This window comes from Lygodium microphyllum, chromosome 10 (assembly GCF_053477565.2).
Source record: "Lygodium microphyllum isolate KBCC chromosome 10, Lygodium_microphyllum_v1.1.10, whole genome shotgun sequence".
Classification (NCBI taxonomy): Eukaryota; Viridiplantae; Streptophyta; class Polypodiopsida; order Schizaeales; family Lygodiaceae; genus Lygodium; species Lygodium microphyllum.
The window spans coordinates 91,824,297-91,833,086 of NC_141144.1; positions in this window are offsets into that span (position 1 = coordinate 91,824,297).

The window sequence follows — 8,790 nt, forward strand, 5'->3', positions numbered from 1 at the left end:
TAAGGGTTTTAAGCATGAGCATGAAGTTGACCTTGATGAAGTCTTTTCTTGTGGTCAAGATGACCACCCTACGCTTGGTTTTGGCCTTAGTCGCACAGCTTGACTTGGACATGTATCAGATGGATGTCAATAGTGCATTCTTGCATGAGGATTGGTATGATGAAATATACATGGAGCAGCCTAAGTAACTCCGTGTGAACACCCACTAGAGGAAAATTTTATTATTAACTTTGAAGCTTTAGAAAGCTTAACAGTCTTAAGCTTTATTAAAAGCTTAAGGATTTTAATGAAATGAATCGAGACAACAGGGCGTCGTTGGCGGATTTAAAGCCGTCGAAAACATATTGCCGCCACAGACGCTGGATTTTGAAGGATTGTCGAAAACATATTACCGCCACAGACGCTGGATTTTGAAGGATTAAGCTTTATTATAAATCTTATTAAGCTTTATAATCTTCAATTCACTAATTAAAGTTTCTGCTTTTTGAGGAAAAAAAAGTTTTGGTAAAGGAACTTTCCATCCAACAGCGCAGTAGGGGGTTCTTCACCGCCGGGAACACACTGGTATTGACAGATCATCGTGAGACTGACTGTAGTGCCCATTCGTTCCAGGAGCTTTGCCTTAGCGCAAGATGGTAAGTGATTGGAAGCCCTTGATCTCAGCTTCGCTCTAATACCATTGGCGCACAAATTAGATGTTGGATGCGTACGTAGCAAGCGCCGGAAGGTCCCAAGAACAAAGAACTCTACTTTAAGCTCAAAAATCAAGAGAATAGACTTGCACGACATGAGACAAAAAAACCAATTGGGTACAATCTCCCCCCATGCCTTGTGTGAGTGCTCCACAAGGCATGTATTTATAAATTTATTCATCTCAAAGCTCAAAAATAGCCCAATTTTACAAATAAGCATGCTTTAACTTTTGTGTTTTCTTTTGTCCAAATAAAGAATAAAGCGGTTGGGCGGCCCAAGAGGCTGTACCCAAATACAATGTCCAATAATGAACTATTTAAACCGTGCGCCCTTGTGCATACAAAATAATAAATATTTATTAAGCATTTCAATAAATAAGTATACCTAAATAAATATTAGCACCACGCTTTTAATGATAAGACGTGCGCCCATCAAAAATGATAATTTCTTTCGGGTAATTTGAATACATGCTATCACCCAGTTTCCAATGCCACCGTCGCCTGCTCTACACATCAACTGAAGCATTCACAATTGTTAGAAAATAATAAAATTGAATTGACAAAAGTGAATACCTAGCAGTCTTCAGCTACAAAATAAATAAATAGGTTGGAACTCTGTCCTAACCTTAATTTAATACGAGTGCACTTTAAACTCATTAATGTCCATTAATTTAAATATGTATTTTGCGGAATCACCCACTGTGGAGTCACCCACGTGCACATTAAATTAACATGACGCTTGAAAAGGACAAGCGTCCCCGTCAAATTCTTGCACAAGGAATCCTCTTTGTGTACGAGCCCCGATAAATAAATATAGTTTTACAGAATCCACCGTAAAACCTCACGAAATCCACTATGGTCTCACAGAATCCACCATGGAATATGCCTCCTGGCATCAAGCCTACTAGTAGGAGGAGATCCCTAGACATTGAATAGTGGCCAAGGATCCAATCACCAAACATAAAGAAACTTGAATCATCGAACCACTTAGGGAGAAATATCAACAAGCACGATTAGGGACACGGCTTTACCTGACTTGATAAATTTGATTGATGCCCCACTTGCTCAAGATTTTAACAATATGTAAGGAGCCAACACCAATCAGGAAAATGATGACCTTGACTTGGGAGAATTCTTAGTCAACATCCAACAACAACTGATGACCCGATATGACCTGCAAGCCAAATGGAGCATTATGGTAGATCAATCAAGACATCATAGCCAATCTTGAGGAAGAGTGGAGGTTGGCAAGGAAAGCACTGCATGGTATGGTAGCCTACAAGAGGTTGGCAAGGAAAGCACTGCATGGTATGGTAGCCTACAACCAAGAGCAGTGAGCTCAAAACTCAGGCTAGACATAGAAATACACAAGGTCCAACATGTCCTAGCTCTTGCCAATAGAACTAGGATATGACCAAATGTTGTGAGGGAGAGATCCTTAGAGACTAATCTCATGCTAAGCGAGCTTCTCACAAAGTAACTCTTAGATAATACAGCTGCAGAACAGAGCAGAGCAGCCCTGTCAGCTTTGTTGCTAGTAGGACTAGAAATCACCTCGAATTTTAGGAGCCAGATCAAGATACCTGTGTTTGCTAAGCAACTTAACAAGTATCAACCCGGCAATGACCCATATAGCTTTGTGGAGTAGTTTAAGCAAGTATGCGAGGCTAACAGCCTCTCAGACCTTGCTCAATGCACGTAAGCTTTCAGACATTGCCTAGGAGACAAAGGATGAATGTGGTACACTAGTCTAGGCAATGCTGAATGCAATGACTTCAATAACCTCAAGAGTCTCTCCATCAAGAGATTCTTTGAGGCGGGATACTCTGATAACCTCATCATCAAGTAGATGAATGTTAGTCAAAAGGACAAGGAGGAAATTTGAGACTATGTCACCCACATGCAGAGTCTCTTTAAGAGAATCATAGTCATAAAGCAACCTAACAAACGAACAGTCTCCACTATGTTCATAATAAACAAGATCTGAAGCAAAGAGCTTTACAAGGCCTTGGTGAGCAACTCAACCCTACAAAGGGATGTGCTAGCTAGGGTATGGAAGAGAAGCCATATAGAAGGAAAAGGAGGGCTGAGACAAAGATTACGCTTAAGATAGAGAGTGCCACCACATTATCAAAGGGGAAGCAAGTCATGGATGTAGAAGTAGAGATATCTGCTCCTGGCGGTATTTCATTACCAGCACCTAGCAACCACGATGCAGCTTCAATAGGGAAGAGAAGCCATATAGAAGGAAAAAGAGGGCTGAGACCGAAGATTACGCTTAAGAAAAATAGTGCCACCACGTTATCAAAGGGAAAGCAAGTCACGAATGCAGAAGTAGAGACATCTACTCCTAAGATATCAGAAAAGAGAAGTGCAAAGGTTGGAGATAAGCCAATCCGAGGCACCAATTAGAAGCGATTGATAAGATCAAGGAGTGGGTGAGAGAAGCCCAAGTGCACCTAAAGGATGCATAATCCATTATCAAAGATGAGATCAATGATCTCTCTAGTGTGAGCACATTGGTCTTCCCTACTCAGTTTAAATCAAGAGATGTATTTGCACCCCACATAACATCGTATAGATAGAGCCTAATCATTGGCACAAGAGTATAGAGCATAACGAAAAGTAGGTAGTTGGCAACTTGCTTGCGACGTTAATATCGGCCCCTATGACCCTATCTTTAAGAGAGTTGCTTAGGCAAAACCCGACGTTATGGCAAGTATTGAAGCAGTGGGTAGAACGACATGATGATCTTGAAGTGACCAACTTGCTTGACCACGACACAATTGTTAGGGCTCAAATTCCACCATATATTTTCTATTTTATACCTTAGTATTTGTGTGCATGCAGGCTTGAAGGTTCAGCATATGTAAAACATCATTTAGCTTTCATATGATGTTTCACCTGAAAGTCAGGGCGCAAGTAAAAAACGTCAGGTAGTTGTGTCTTTTTGAAACCCTACATAGTGCAAAAACATGGAGTGTCAAGACATCACTAGATTCTTGTCGTTGATGTCTGATTTTGATTATATATGCTTGTTTCCTGAATATTGGTGCAGTCTACTTTTAGTTATTTGATTAGGAATGGCTGTGATGGTGTAAATTTGTGTGATATCTCTCAAGACAACAATTCTGCGCTAATGAATATGATATGTATCTCATGTCCATGTATTTCTCCTGAATATTATGTGTGTTTAATGGCTATGAATTCATTCAAGAAGTTTCCTGCAGCAATAGGACTGTTTTGATAGACCGGTGTGTCCTGTGTTTCTGTTATGTCTTTGTGGAGGCATAACACAATCTTACTGGTTTCGTGGGCAAAATTCTCATGATTTAGGCATCAGGCCTGGAACCAATTCTTGCATAACAAAAGCTTCAAAATATTTCAAGAATTCAAGGCATTTTTGCATTTTCAGCTATTTTTTTGCACTTCTTCAAGTTGCAGGTCTTAGGATATCCTTGCATGAGAAATACCATCAGTCAAATTGTTTGAAGGAGGATATCTTGAAGTTCTTGTTCTTAAAGAATTCAATCTCTTCAAAAGTTCTGAATGCTGTGGATTCAAGGCAGATTATTCATGTTTTATCTTTCTTCTTGAAGATCTTGTTTTCAATTCAGGTTGAAATTTTAGATCTGTGATTATTTTTGGAGTTTCAAGATGGAGTCATCATATCAAGGTGTCAGGACGATATATTCATAGAGAAAGAAGGTTATGAAGTTCAAAGATTGGAAATACTGATTTGCAACTTTTAGGACATCATATTGTTATGGACAATTATGCTCTGTACCTAAATGGGCTACAATATTCATGACCTAATTTGATAATGTGAAAAATCATATATTTGCAGGCATGAAGGGGTGCACCAAAAAATGCGTCCCCTCCATCATGTTTAGTTTTTTCAAATTGAGGCTTCTTAATCTTCATTAACATTAACTAGCAAATTATCTAGTTCACCTCCTTCATGTTTGCACTACTGGCAAGTGGTTTCCGACCAAACAAAGGTGCAAACAGTCTCGTATTCGCAATCTGACTAGATGGATAGCTTCTGACATAAAAAACTATTACCATAGCTTTCAACACTCACAATCTAGCTTCTAGATCAAGTAGCTGCTTTATAATGTTAAAACTTGTGGCCATTAAATGGGGGTCAAACGGACTCTAATCGACAGACAGATGCTTGCGTTGGATTCTTGGCATTGAAATGCACCTAGAAAAACTCTAGCTCCTTGATCTGTGGTCAACACGCAGTACACATTCCTTCATTTCACCAGTTTGTGCAAAAAGATTAGGAATAGCCATAAAAGATGCACCTACCTTACTTGTGGAATTAGCAAATGGTCGTGAGGTCTCTTGTACCAGGCAAACTGCTAAGGTGAAATTTCTACTGGGTGGAAAGTCGACTTCGGCCAGATTCAGGGTAATGAACCTAGGCATCCATGAATGTTTGCTTGGAATGGATTGGCTAATACCCAATGACGCCCACATTCACTATGAAAAGGGCCCAGTCTCCTTTCAAAATTCTGAAGGGGAACTAGTTACAACTCAAGGAGAGGCTGGTAAGCCAAAAATCCAGCTGGAAAAAGCAACACAGATAATAAAAGGAGTTAGGAAGGGCCTCAAACTGAGACTTGCTAGTGCAAAAATGGAGAAATCTCAAGATGTCTTGAATTTTTGGGTATAACCAGAACTGTAGAAGTTTCACGCTGATAACTTGAACTGCATGAATTTCTAGGAATTGCTTGCATTGCTACAAAAGGAATGGTTGATATGGGTCATATTAATTGGTTTTTGATCATGGCTACAAGGATATTGGATGAGTTGGATGACAGTTTCAAAAGTATATTGTGGTTTTCTCCATCAGGAAGTGTTCAAATCCTTTACCTACAAGATTGTTGTTTAGGTTTGCAAGTAGATTTCAGCAACTCAAGATTGTTCAGGTTTGCTGGTAATGGTAGAATTTCAATATGGAATGCAACAACATGAATCCCTACAACCCGAATTTTTGCAACTTGAATTCCTACAACATCAATCTAATTTCCTACAGCAAGAAATGGTATGGCAGCAGCCTAAAAAGCAAGAAATGCATCAAGAAGTATTGGAGCTAGTTGAAAAACTGTAAGTACTGTAGGGACTTGATGATCAGGAGTTTCTAAAACCTGAAAATAGTTTGGAAAGTCAAAAAATACAGGTTTTATCATTTAGGATTGATGCAAAGTAATATTTTTCAGATGATATGGTGCATTTTGAAGCTATGGATGAGTATGATGCAGATGCAAATGCAGTTCTGTTTTGTTTTCTTTTACATGTTTTCTTGGATTATCTTGCATATTTCTTTGGAGATGCAGTTTCTTGTTTGAAATTCCAGTTGTGTGGTACATTGACATACATTAATTATGATGCAGATGCTGGAGCGTCATCAACATGTTTCTTGATTATTGTTCTTACTCTTTACCATTGCAGTAGTGATTTATTGATTCAGTCATGATTCTATATCTTTATTCTCTATGATGTAATGAGTTCTCAGCCTTGGCATGTTTACTTAGCTGCTGTTTTAATTTCACTGACACTTAGGGCCAATTATGCAACTGCACAAGAGGACTATGGGTATCCTAGAGGGGCTCTACTCATGGTAGCTCAGTGTGGCTTGTTAAGAGGTGCAAGGCCTTTGGTAGGGTGTGGGAGCTTTCGCTCAACTGCCAAGACCCACGGACCGCTTATTGTTTCAACCGTTCCAAGCTGAGCACTAATGGCTACCTCTCACATAGCCGACGCGCCATCCATATCTATGGGTGTAGTGAGCTTACCTCTATGCCGATCAAGTTATCTCCTCTCCCGCACACTCCGGTAGCTCCACGATTCAAGTGCAAGCTTAAAGCAAGCTCCATCCTCAAGCTCCACGCTCCACACTCCACGCTCCAAGCTCCATCACCGCGAGCAAGACAAGAGAAGAGAAGAGAAGAGAAGAAGAGAGGAGAAGATGGAGAGCTTCTCCTCCCCGGTCCCTCACCCTCACACACTCACTTCCTTATACTCTCACACTCCCTCTCTCATGCACAAGCTCAAGCAAGCAAGAAGAAGAAGAAGAAGAAGAAGAAGAGGAGAGCCACTTTTGGCCACACACAAGAATGAGCTTCTCATTCACTTTTCAACTTTATATACAAAACCCTAAATCCCTTTTGGGCGGTCATCCCCCGATCCCCTTTTTTACATGGCCGACCGTGGCCTAGGCCCTTTTTCCCATTGTCCTTCTATCTTCCTAGCTTTCTTTCCACTGCCCGTCTACATTTACAAATTGCACGGGTGAGAGCCCGACGCTCCTTAAATTAAATCATGATGCACTTGCGCTCTTTTACAAAAGTATCGACTTGCGCTTTTCCTTGTGCGTCTTTTTCCTTTATTTAGGACTTTTCTGCATTTCTTGTGCTTCTATATTTTTCTTGGCGCGCCTTTGTCTTCCATTTCACTTTTGCATTGGCCTTTGTCCTCCGCTTTAGATTTTCTAGATTTTCCACCTTGTTTGTTTGACGGTTAACATTACCCCCTCCTAGACGAGTGCTAGTCCCATGGCACTCACCGTCGTAGGTAGCAGGCTTTAACATGCACCGAAGATGCGGGTGGCAATGATATCTGTGGTTGCCATGGAGAAGTGTTGGTAATGGTGGGGAGGAATGTCGTTGGGGGCATGTTGGTGGCCTAGGTGGTTGGTGGTAGGGCTATTGGAGTTGGTGGTAGGGCTGCTCTTTGTGGGGATTGCACTGATGGAGTACAAGTGGCGATTTGTTGGGGATTCTGCACATGACGATTCTTAGTAGGCTTGCAGGATGATAAAGGATAGGAATTCAGAGTTGAGTGTTGATGAAGAGCGAACGACACCTTCGTTGGAGTCTTCAATACTTGCAATTGAAAACCTCTCATAGGTGGTCTCTCCTTAGGGGTAGTGCTAGTCTTCTCTATCGTACACAAGACATAGTTCAATTAGTTTGGGAGACATGTCGAAGTCTAAGCAAGCTGAGAGTATTGTCATGCACTTAAGGACCCAAACTGTGTATATATTTCGGTGTAAATATTATGTGAGTGCTCGTGCATACTTAGATATTACGTGGTTAGAAGACCGCGGTTGGTTTCTCGTAACAATGTGTGGATGAAGCAAAGTTGTGCATGTTGAGAAGAAGTACACGTGAAGATGTATGCGACATCCTTTGCGTTGTGACTGCACGACCTAACATAATTGAACATAGGGACACTGCACTATCGGTAGTTGGTAGCTATTGGACCTGTGTGATGAGGACAGTGTACTTTTCATGGCCATTAGTGCGGTGCTTACCACAATTGATTGCAATGGTATTAAGGTAGAGTGCAAGAGGGAATTGTGAGAATGGGTCAGGGTGACAGGTCTAACCATAGGCGAGACAAGCTTCCTAGGTATGTCCTGCCCTTGATGTGCCCTGAACAATTGTGGGTGATGCTAAAGGGCTAGGGGACTAGGGACGGAGCTAACCCACCAAGGTCATTGGTTGTACCTAATTTGAGGACCCCTAGGTGCTGTGCTCTGATCGTGGGTGCTTCTTATTTTTCGTTCTTTTCTTTTCTTTTTTTCTTATTTTTCTTATTTTTCTTATTTTTTCTTATTTTTTCCTTTTCTTTTCTTTTTCTTGTTCTTTTTTCTTTCTTTATTCTCTTTCTCTTCTCTTTTCTCTTTTTTTTTTGTGGACTTGCCTGAGTACAACCATTGCAATAGATTGAGGCTATCACCCTTTTGAGTGGGTTGGGAAATGTCAAGGTTCGAAGGCTCAGGAAATGGATATTACAGTGATGATTGTGCCCTAGCCTTGTTGTTAGAGAAGCAGTCATTGAGATGGGGAGATACACATGAGATATTGCAACCCTCTTTGGAATGTGCGATATTGGTACAACTGGGGTAACAACTACTGTGAGTGCCCGGCATAGAGTGTAACCAAGAAAGAGGAAGTGGTTAAGCTCATGCTTTGGGCCATGTGACATGGGCACTCACAAGGGTGATTTTCGTTTTCAGCAGCGTGGCTTTGTCACGGCTCTTCGTGGGGTTGGCGGTCTTGTGGTGTTTTGGGTATTGAACGCT